Source organism: Plectropomus leopardus, chromosome 17 (genome assembly GCF_026936395.1).
Source record: "Plectropomus leopardus strain MGB_pleo_1.0 chromosome 17, ASM2693639v1, whole genome shotgun sequence".
NCBI classification, from domain to species: domain Eukaryota; kingdom Metazoa; phylum Chordata; class Actinopteri; order Perciformes; family Serranidae; genus Plectropomus; species Plectropomus leopardus.
Window position 1 is genome coordinate 27,158,980 of NC_142192.1, and position 11,408 is coordinate 27,170,387.

Genomic DNA, 11,408 nt, shown 5'->3' on the forward strand with positions numbered 1-11,408 from the left:
CCTGCCTGGCCCCGTCCGGCCCTTGTCCGCTAATCACATGCACCGCTCTTTTTTTTCATACTTTCTCACACATGCAGACAGAAACACACTCTGTTTTTTCATTACAGCCGTTTTCTTGAAAAGACATGACTTTGCCTTGAAAATGAAGGCTTTCCTTTCTCTGGAGCTTTTCCATTGTAATCAATTCTGACCACTGACTCTTATTCAGACATCTCTGCCACTCAGATGATTTCCCTCCTTTTTTTTAAAATTGCTCTTATTGATTCATCAGGCACTCTTAGCAGTGGGAAAAGAGATTAAGCATGTCAAGAAGTTTAAAGCAACATGCATTGAGCCTTACCACACACAATGCAAAGTTGAGATGTGATGCTCATGCCAAAAAAATCTGGCAGAACTTGCTTTATATACTTTATATATTATAGTGTGACCGTTGAAGAAAATGAATTTTATCTAAGCAGAATAATGTCAGAAACATAGTGACATTTCTGACCTCCTTGTTTTAGGCACATTTTATGTACAAAAAGTTCATCAAACATATTTGGAAGTGTTTCTGTATCATTTTAAGCCATATAAACTACCCTGAATACCTTTTTTTAGATCAACAAAACCTGCCTTCATCAGCTATAATTGTTCTTACAGAAAACTGCAGTTCAGTGCCCAGGCTTGAATAAGAGTGGCTGCATGATGTGATAGTGCATGATTCTGCTAATCCAACATTTATCATCTGGGATGAGTAAAAAAAATTGTGTTTGTGTTTGTTAGACCCATCCACCACCTTAACCTGACTCATTGTACATATTTTCACTCTTTATACTGCTTCCTTATTTACTTCCCAATTATGTGGGCTATACATAATTACTGGCTCATGATTATATGTGTTATACATATAATGTGGTGCATAACTTTTCATAGGTATACATAAAAAGGCTGCATGTGAACAGCCTGCTTCAGAATACAAAATTTCACCACGGCAGATCCATGACAGTAACATCCACCATTGCATAATTACAGAGCCTTGTGTAAGTGTAGAGGGATTCTCTTAGCCCAGTGGCTGTCTTTTCTTAAGTCTCCTTCACATCTTTTTTTTTTCTGTCGAGGTGAAGGAAAAGGCATAGGAGGTTTTTTTTTCGACCACTTGAGCCTATATCTGTACTCATTACACAAAGGTTGAAGGATCTTTGAGAAACAAGTTGAATTTCTTTAAAGGAGAGTCACTTTGTTTACTATAGTTCTCTCAGTGCTTAGTGATAAAAAAAATGTAATTGACTCTTTTGTTCAACTCACTGTCCCTAAACCTGTCACATCTACTTCGTCCCCAAATGTCTTTTGGTAGCACTCAGTAAAAAGGCATGGACTTGTTACCACCTCTTGGCTGTATGTTAGTGAAGTTTCCCTCAGCAGCCATTGTCATAATTATGCAAGATCAGGTTTGAGAAAAGTCAAAAATGCTCAGTAGTTCAGTTTTAAGTGAGAAGTCTGATGGTATGAACGCGTCCAAAGCGAAACCCTAAAACGTGTCTGCCAGGGTTTATGTGTGTTTCTCATTGCACACATGTTGGTATGTGAGCTGCTGATCACTTTGAACCTTGTCTCGTCTCTGATTCTTGGCAGGAAGTGAGCGTCAGCAGCCCTTGGTCGTAAAACTGCTTTTGGTCCCTCTCCCAGAGTGCACTGGGAGGGAAGAGGACAGAGAATCTCTGTGTCACCTCGCCATGGCACGGGATGTGAGGAGATCGTTGGGAATGTCAATACTCGCTCGAACCGAGGACGAGCTGCTGCCTGCAGTGCAACAGAATGACCTGAATATAAATTCAACAGAAATAAAATATAATTATGACACTTTTTTTCACAAAAGCATAAGACTGTAACTGTAATTCTCAAAACACCCGCAAAGAGTTAAATGCAACTCTAACTGCGCTACCAAGCAAATTGTGGTCAGTAGTCCTTCACTACACAAACAGTCCAGTTCACAAAGATCAGCACTAATAGCCACACACAGTTACTGTAAAATTTGTTTGCTTCTTCAGAAAAAGTTGGTGGTAACTAAAGCACACTGACAGACCAGGATATTAAATCCAAAATCTGATTCATCTCTGTCAGGTTTAAAATTATTTACCTGAAGTTTTGAGAAATACCCCTTAGAGCTGGATATCATTTAAAAAATAGCAATACCAGTACAAATAATTCATTTGATGCCCAAAATGTGAATAGAGTGACATGTAGGCACTACTACAAACGTTTTGATCGCATCCCGGCGTGCTGAACCTCCATCAAATACAAAACTTTCGACTTCACCACACCTAACTGTTGCGGGAGTGTGAGCTCCATGCCAGGGACAGATGTGAGAGTGCGCCCAGTTGCATGAACACAGTGATAGGGTTAACAGGTCGCATCACATGCCTATCATTACCCAATCTTTGTTAATTAATGACAAAGTCGAGCGGCATCAGTATGAATTTGTTGGGACTGTTAATTGGCTTAATATTGGCTTTTAGCCTCTGCTGCTGTGTTAGCTGATGCTAATCAGGTAGACGGTGAACCGACCTTTTGCCGGGAAGACAGTGGCTCTGGATGTGGCTGTACCAGAAAGTTTGCTGATCCTGCAGGGAGTCAAAATGGTTGGGGATCAAACCCACGGCACGTAAAGGATCAGATGCAGGCATTGTTTGACTGGAGACCTTTTGATACTTGGTCATGTCAGTCGTTACCTTAAAGGTATCAAGTATAGACACCCAACCCTAATGCCTGCACCTCATTGGCCAGGTCCTGTAGCTTACTGCCTGAAATGCTTAGTTTTCTTTTTCTCTCCGCCATTGTTTCGCCTGTTGTGTTCTCGCAGCAAAGGCAACATAATAACACCTCTTGTACTGCCTGCTGCATCATACCACCTCATGCGAACATAAAAACTTTTTTGCGATAAATGGGAGTTGTTTTTTTTTACTGACTTTCATTTTCAGTTTCAATTTGAGGGTTAATGGAAACCCGCTTAGTGTTGACACTGCTGGCTGCAGCAGTCTCACTCAAAACTGGACCATTTTGAAAAAATATCATTCCCACTGTTCCTTTCGACACAGAAATGTGAAAATATTGTCCAGGTTGAAAAATACAGAAGTTAATCTTTAAGAAAGTTAAGATGAGTTAATAGTTAAATGAAAGTTAAGAAAAAAAACTTTGTACCATTGGATAGAAAATGTACTTTTATTAATGTAGCCCCCTTAGGAAAATCTTTCAAGCATTAAATTGAATTGTGAAAGTTGCCTGGGGCCTCTGGTATCATAACATTTCCCCTGTGAAGAATCATTTAGACTCCCATTTAAAATGAAGAGCACAGATCTTCTTTTTTTCAATAAAATATTTTCAATAAAAAATTTAAAAGTAAACACAGCAGGACTTTGCATTCACTGTTAGATTTATAGGACTGCAATTTATTGATTTACAAGGAGAAAAGCTGTGCCCCCCCCTCAGAACACTTGATCATCCTAAAAATTGATTGAGTTGTCAAAATCGCTGTCTGTTCATTTTTTCTGCTGCGGAACTTGGGGCTCAGCGTTCTCCCATCAGGGTATATTTGTAGCTACAACACAATGTTCAAAAGCTTTTGTCCCTCATCCCATTGCTGTGATCTGCGTCTCAGGGCTTGTGGACAAAAGGTGTCAAACGGAGCGTTGGACTTGGCCTGCCATGTCCTCCCGAGGCTGCTCCTAATCCTATTACTGTGGGCTGTGGAGGAGTATGGATCCCAGCGACTATTAAAGTCTAAGGGAGGCCCTGTGTATTTACTCTGTGTGTGTGTGTGTGTGTGTGTGTGTGTGTGTGTGTGTGTGTGTGTGTGTGTGTGTGTGTGTGTGTGTGTTCTTGTGTGTGTAATTGCATTGTGAGCGACTTCTTATCCACGTTGTCATAATGTGTTATCCACTGATGCGGCTCGCCATTTGCCGTCTTCTTGAGTTTGCTACGGGGCAGGTGGACATTTCAATCATTACTGATGCCTAGTTCAGCACGTTTGTTCCTTGATCCATCTATGAAGCTTCACCAGAAATCTTTCAGTTTGGAGAATATTGGTTGGTGCATTGGGAATAATGCCAACTTTTTTGACGAAGTATTCAGCTTTTTGACATCTGACAACTCTGCTGGCATCTGGGAAGTTATCAAGGTTCACATCACTTGTAAAGTGAACGATTCAAAAGGACTTTTTCTTAAAATCTGTTGTCACATCTGTGCAAAAACTAGAGTAAGAATTAGTCTCAAGTATTAAACATTTATAAGATAAATTGCAGAGGTAGGACCTTGATCACTGTTTCAAGTCACTAGTCACTAGTAAGTCTCAAGTCTTTGCACACAAGTCCTGAGTCAAGTCTGAAGTCCTAAACTGAGTTGAAAGTCCTATGCAAGTCATAATGCACACTTCACTGAATGTAATGCCATATCGTATTAAATCCACAAATCTTAAAAACATGCATTTATTTGTTAAAATAAGTTTGTTGGGAATTGTTGCATCTTTGAATGTAATTTTCAACCTGCATCTTTTGCACTCTGCAATTAGTATTTGTTGACCATCGCACCGAACTGGTGCATTCACTGGTGAATGCCTTTAAATGTGGTCCCCAATCAATCAATAAATCAATATGTTCACAGTTTACTGTGGAGCCATGCAAGAAAATCACAGTTTTCTTCACAAATTCAAGACAACATGGCATGAGTAACTGATTAACAAATAGTCATTTTGTGGTTGACGTATTCCTTTAAGTCATAAAATAATATCAGTACAGTTTCTCTCCTTCCTCGAAATGCAACTTTTCTTGAGGGGTAAATGGTGATTTGACTCAATTTAGATTATGTTCCACAAAGAATCAATAATTATTAAATCTGTAAAAGCTCTATTATGGAAATTGTAAAAAGCAACTAAGATTTAGTCAATAATGCACATGCACAAGTAGACCTAGAGAAGCTAGTGAAGCTTGTGGCTTTATATGTCAGATTTCTTTTTACTCACCATCAAAGAATAACTCTTTTCATATTGAGCTCTGTAGAAGAAACTTCTATTTTTAAATTAGCTCTACTAGTGAAAGGGAGTGTTTACAGTATGTGTTTGCTGTTTAAAGAGTAGTCAATGGCAACTTAATTCTCAAACCTCAAATTTTCAAACTTAAGAAATTGCTGGTGTTTGCTTTCAAGTCTCAAATTAATGCATCTGGATATATCGATGTCTAATCGCACACGACAATAATGAAAGATCACAAGGTTTGCAGCAGATGAAACAAAGTATGATAGAGAAGTTATATGTAATGATAAAAGATGCAAGAGGATCTGGAAAATGTCTTTTTTTAATGTTTTTTATGTTGAGAGAAATACTGATTCATAACCCGCCTTTTGTTTGTCTGCGAGCAGTTTGGAGCTTAAAATGACCGGAATGAAATTTCGCCGAATGGCCTTTTGTTTTCTCTGGGTATCACTTATCTGGCTAAAGTGCAGGCCGCGGCCACACAGACAGACACACACGCAGCCGTCCACATCCTCTCAATAGCCACATTTGCGTGTACATTGAACAGAGTCAATTGCCTGTCAAATGCGTTGCGCAGTCAGACACCAGTAGGTATCAGGCCTAAATGCAGGCGAGCCTCCCAAAGTCTGGACTGCGTGGGGGCCCCACTCTGTGAACCTTGTGGCCCCTCTCACACCCTCTGCAGCCCCCCCCCCCCCCCCCCTTTTTTTTCATCTTGCCGTCCCAGTTCAATGTTAATGTCCAGCGGTGTCCACTCTTCGGACGTCTCCTTCCCGAGTAAAAACCCAGAGAAGAAAGGGCGGAAAAGAGAAAGAAAACTAAACCATCCCTCCTTCTTTTCTCACCCTGGCCTCCTCTTGTGTGCTGTCCAGCTGGCTGTGACCCTTGACCCCCTGACCCTCACTCCTGACCCCTGGACCCGTTCCCACGCCACGCCTTTTTGTGTCCACCTCGCCATGGCAACACCTTGCTCACTGCTGCTGCCACGGTAACAGATGGACAGGGGCCTGGAAATAACTTCATTCAGCCCCACCCGGAGGGGTGAGCACCATGGACAATCTGCCCCAGAGCCCCCCTTTCCTCCCTTACCCTGTCTCACACACATACTTGGACGCACAGCACCCCCAACCCAACTTTGACACCTCCTGTGCCACATTCTAACACCCCAATCCCCTTGGATGCAATCCCTCAGCAGGGGCCTCTGGGTATCAGGGCCTGATAGAGTCATTAACACAGAGATCCCAGATTCACCCTGGCATGTACACAGCACATACATGGGAATAAGAATACATGGCCGTTGTTGGCACAAAAAAGCATAAAAAGACACCCCAAAGTCACCCACATATCCCATTTCACACTGCTGGTATTTATGGTTCAGGGAGTAGGAGCGGTAACTTCATCACCGTGCTGTAATTATCTCTCTGCTTCTTTTATTAGCCCTATTGTTTTCTCACATCCTCCGATGAGCAGAGGGGCTGGGGGGAGAGTTGTAAAGACACAGAGCTGAGCAGCGGGGGATCTGTTTGCTAACTTGGAGACAAACGACGGACTGAATAGCATCGCTGAGGAGCTCAATAAGGTGCAGCAGGAAAATGAACTGCAACAGTTTTGGTGCTAATCAGTAACTAACCTCTAAACAAGGTTGCGTGCGCTTTGTCCCCTTCTTTGGGGAACACCTCTCGGACAGACACTGTGAATAGATTAAAGGGGGATAGTGTAATTACTTGTGCTGAATGGGGTCCGTGCCGTGCAGAGGAGGAGTGGGTTTACACTGTCGAAACACACTTGTGTTTGTAAAGAGAGCTCTGATCCTCTGGGTCTCGTCTTGCACTCCCTGCAGAGAGCAAACAAACAAGCAAACAAACAAAATGGCGACACAACAGAGGGCTCTCATCACATGGTTATTAGGATGGACTTCAATTTAGACTTTGTAGGCAATTTTCGTTTTCCACTTTATCTTGCTGACAGGGCCGTAGCCATGGAGGGAGGGGCAAATATGCTGGGGGGTCTTATTTATGATTATGATTACATTTGCTAATGATTACTAAATACAGCGGTGCTTGGTTGCCTGTCATAGCATTGCATTTTATTTCAATTTTTTTTAAGGCACATTTCAGCATATTTGAATATTTGGTGGGATGTGGGTTAGCATTAGGGTTAACATTAGGGTTAGGGTTAGGAAGTTAAAGTTATCTTGATGACTCCTCTGCCTCGTTCCCACAACTGGGCAGTTAAAAATGGGAAGCCAAAGGCAGCTCTAGGATCCTATATTACTTGAAGTACCTTATTTTTATGTCTTTGGATTTTCTAGTTACTGTGTATTGTTTTGTGAGGGTTAAAGTTTGGGTTAGGAGACTCCTGTGATACATACTATATTTTAATTGCGGCCTTATTTCTTGAGGTAATTTAATTGCGTTTTTATGAAAATGTTTATTTAAAATGTCTTGGGTTTTTTTTTAGTTGAACCAGCTTGACTGACTGAGGAGCAGGTGGAGGGGGGCACCACATGCAACCGCCAAAAGACTGACCATTGAGGCCAAATCACACAAGCGAAGCCACTTATTCAGTTTTTTTAGATTTTGTATCCCCCTTCCATCCATGTATGCATCTGCATCCCACTATCTTTCCCTCTAGTTTCACTCCTTCCCTCCCTCACCCCTCCCTCCCCTCCTATGTCCAACACCCCCTCATCCTACCCCATACCCCCCTTTTCTCCCTCTCTCTCCTCCCCTCTGCCTCTCGCCCAGTTCATTGTACCAAAGGAGATTTTCTCCATTGAGGCCCAGTCTCTTAGGTAACCCCAGCGCTGCATGAAATGAGGAGAGGAAGAGAGCGAGAGACAGGGAATGAGAGAAAGAGAGAGAGAGAGAGAGGGCGGGGAAATTGAGAGAGAGAGAGGGTGAAGGAAATGTAAAGGCGGAGGGAGGGCCGGATAGAAAGGGTTGAAGAAGGAGAGGGAGAAGGACGCAGGATCAGAGGAGGCTGAGGCGGGGAGAGTGAAAGATGGAGAAGTAGGACAAGTGCGGTCAGACGTCGACAGCAATACAACTAAAACTCGACCCAGAACTGAGAAAGGAAGAATGAGAGACGAGGATGTCTGTCGCACATGTAAGGATGAATCCTCTATGGCTGAGAGGGACTTTATCACGTGCTTTTGGGCAGAAATTCTTGATCCAGATTTTAGGCCCCAAAGGGTCCAAACACTGGACACTACTGCGCTTTTGTCTTCTTGTCTTTTTTTCTCTTTCTTTTTTCTTTGCGTTGATACTTGCTTGTGTATCTTTAGGTATAACACTCTTTGTTTTACTTTTCAACAGTTCACTTTTTAAATTGGGGTCCAGTAGCCACTGTGGTAGCAGCACCTAAAGGGGAGTGTAACTCAGATGAGTTTAGGCCTCTAGGCCTTTTTTAAGACCAGCATGATCACAGCTTTTTTGATCAAAATGGAGCAAACTATTTTTGTTTGTAATAGATAATATAGAATGCACATCTTTGTTAATACAGGTATTAAACATTGAGCAAAGTTATTGCAAAGTTTTTTTCTACTTCTGGAAAAAAAGTTTCAACCGTCATTGGCATTCATGACAGAAAGTGTTCACTTCAGTGGTGCTTAGAGTGCAGGAGGATGATCAAGCTCAAATGTTTCCAGTTTTAGAGTATAAACATGTTTGTGTTTTTGCATTCAAATACTTTTTTCTTTTCACTGTAAACTATATGGTGTATTTTCTGTCTATGTTATTTAAGTGTAAACTTTTTTCTGAACAGAGACTTTAACTGTAAGGAGAGGACTCTGTGAAACGCTGCCATCCTTTGTGGCCATGCTGCTCTGCACCTCAATGGTGGGCACACAGCACATGGGGTTCCCATGAATAGGCCAGGCCTCACCAAAGACCACATCATTTGGATAAAGACGGGCTCCCACAGAAAGAGAAAACACCTCACGGAGCGAATCAGATAAAGAGAAAATGTTGCGTACGGCAAATCAGATTAGGGCGAGTCAGAGCTTTACTTTTTCGTTTTCAGTTTTTTTTTCTCCCCCTCCCACCCTCCTGCCTCCAACTCAGTTAAATTTACTACCGCTGCAGCTCATGTGTCTGATAATAATGCGCTCTACTGCTGCGCTGAGTTATCATCTCAGGCCTTTGTCTTCTTTGATCTGTGTGACCGTTGGGGGACCCACTTCTTCTTTTGTACAGGGTCACATCGCTGGCTCCTTTTGGACGGGCCTGCCCCCGGGTGGTGACCCCTTCGTTCATCATGGTGTCACCCGCACAGAGGACAAGCATGAGTTAGAGCTCTCTCCCTCTCTCTTTTCTCTTGTTTTCTTTCTCCTCGCCTTCCCGCTCATTCTTCTGCTCTGGTCTAACCATCCTTTTCCTTCTTGTCCATCCACAGGCGCTGACCTGAGGCAAGCTGAAGGTCACTGTGATACCGAACTTCAGCAGATGCAGGAGGTGATATTTGGATGGAATCGTGCCATTCCTTCTCTGACAGCCAACCAGGCCATCCAAGTGTACGTGAGTGTGTGATCATCGATGACGACCAAAAGAAGGCCGGAGGTCCGGAGCTGATTGTCCAAACGCAATTCTTGCGTCTGCCTTTGTGAAACCAGGAGTTGTGGATGGACATCACGCCCCTGACCTCTGAAAATCAGCGAGGGACAGACCACCATGGACGGGATAAAACTCGGTGGCTTTGTGGGTGGATGAGCGGGAGACAGTGAAAGACAAACAGAGAGAGGGAGAGAGCGAGGGAGATATTGAATAAGGGAGAGTGTGTGTTTATGTAAATGTAAAGCCTGTTAGAGCCTCTCTTGACATTTCTGGAGGTCAGCTTAACTTTTTTTCCAAGCAAGACCAGAATTGTTTCAAGTTGGGCCTGCAAGATCTTTTTGCTCGAGTTTTTACTTGTAACTGAACAAGGTGTCTAATTAATAGTCTTTTCTGCTCTTCAGGTTAACTCAGGTGTGTAGTGAAAAGTTTAGGTTGTTTTTACAGAGTAGTTACAAGCTGGTAAAAAAAATGGTGTCATCGATGGTTTGAAAAGTAAAGGAACCTGACAGCAGCTTAACAGGAAGTTGTTTTTTTTTAACTTTTTTATTTGGCAATTCACACATTTTTGTGAAATTTTTTAAATAAAACCTTTATATATTTCTATTCCATAGAAAATCTTCAGTTTTTTTCAAAATCCATAAGATACTGAAACCTTGCTCTTTCACACTGATGTGAAAATTTCACAATTAGCAGCTTTTAACAGACTGAGGGTTGACTTGATGCTTTCGGGAAGAGAAAGGAACAGCTGCCAGTACCATTTAGTTTTTATTTTTTCATATATATTTCCTGCTCAGGTGCAAAGCCTAATGCTCACAGGCCCAGCTCTGCAGATCAGGGGTGTCCCATTTTGAAAAGAGGGTTAGAGTCTGTTGGTGGAGCAGAAAGGGCTGCTCTCACCATGTTAAGTACAGTTGAATGTGTCCGGTTCGCACTTCAGCACAGGCGTCTAGAGAGGGCCTTGCTAAATTTGCAGTGGAAGGGGTGAGAGTGACAGAAAGGGAGAGTGAATGAGGGGAGGGAGGTGTGTGCGTCTGTGTGTGTGTGCTTACCCTCTCTGTGTTTGCCCCTGTGAATTTGCCTCTGTGTGTTTTTTCCTGTGTTTGACAAAGTTCAGGGGGCCAGACTTGGAGAGAGAAAAGGAAAAATGAGAGAAAGTAAAGGATTTGAATGAGGCAGTGAGGGAGAGAGACGGTGAGCAGGATGAAAAAGAGGGCGAAGATCCGACAGAGAGGAGGACAGAGAGGAGCACAAGAGGACATTTTTGGAGGGAAAAAGAAGACCAGGCACCTTGAAATTTGTGTGCCGAAATAGTCCAGTGCTTCACAGCACGAGTGGCGTAAATTGGCGATATTTATAGATTGAAGCTGCAGGAAGCAACAACTCATTCTGGGAAATATGTATAGAAGAAGTGAAAGAGGGAGGGAGAGAGAGAGCGGGAGAGAGAGGGTGGGAGGGAGATCAAGAGCGAGGCTGCATTAATATGCTAATGGCCTGAGTGAATGCACAACAGGCCCACTGACCAGGCTAATCACTGGTGGACACACACTGAGGCTAATCCCTCACACAGCACTCACACACACAGGCACACATACACATATAGTGCAGGTTAAAATATTTGGACAGTGACATATTTTTGATGTTTTGTCTCTATAGTCCAGCCCATTGAATTTGAAATTACACACAAAGCATTAGCTTCAAGGGCCAATTTTCAGATTTAATCAAGGTTTTTATGTCCATATTGGGTGATTAGAGTGGGAATCATATTTCTTTTTAGATGTGGAGTGTATTTTATGGCAATTTTAGCAGCATAATGATCCCAGTCAGACAAAGCAACCAAAATGTTCTTAGGGTCA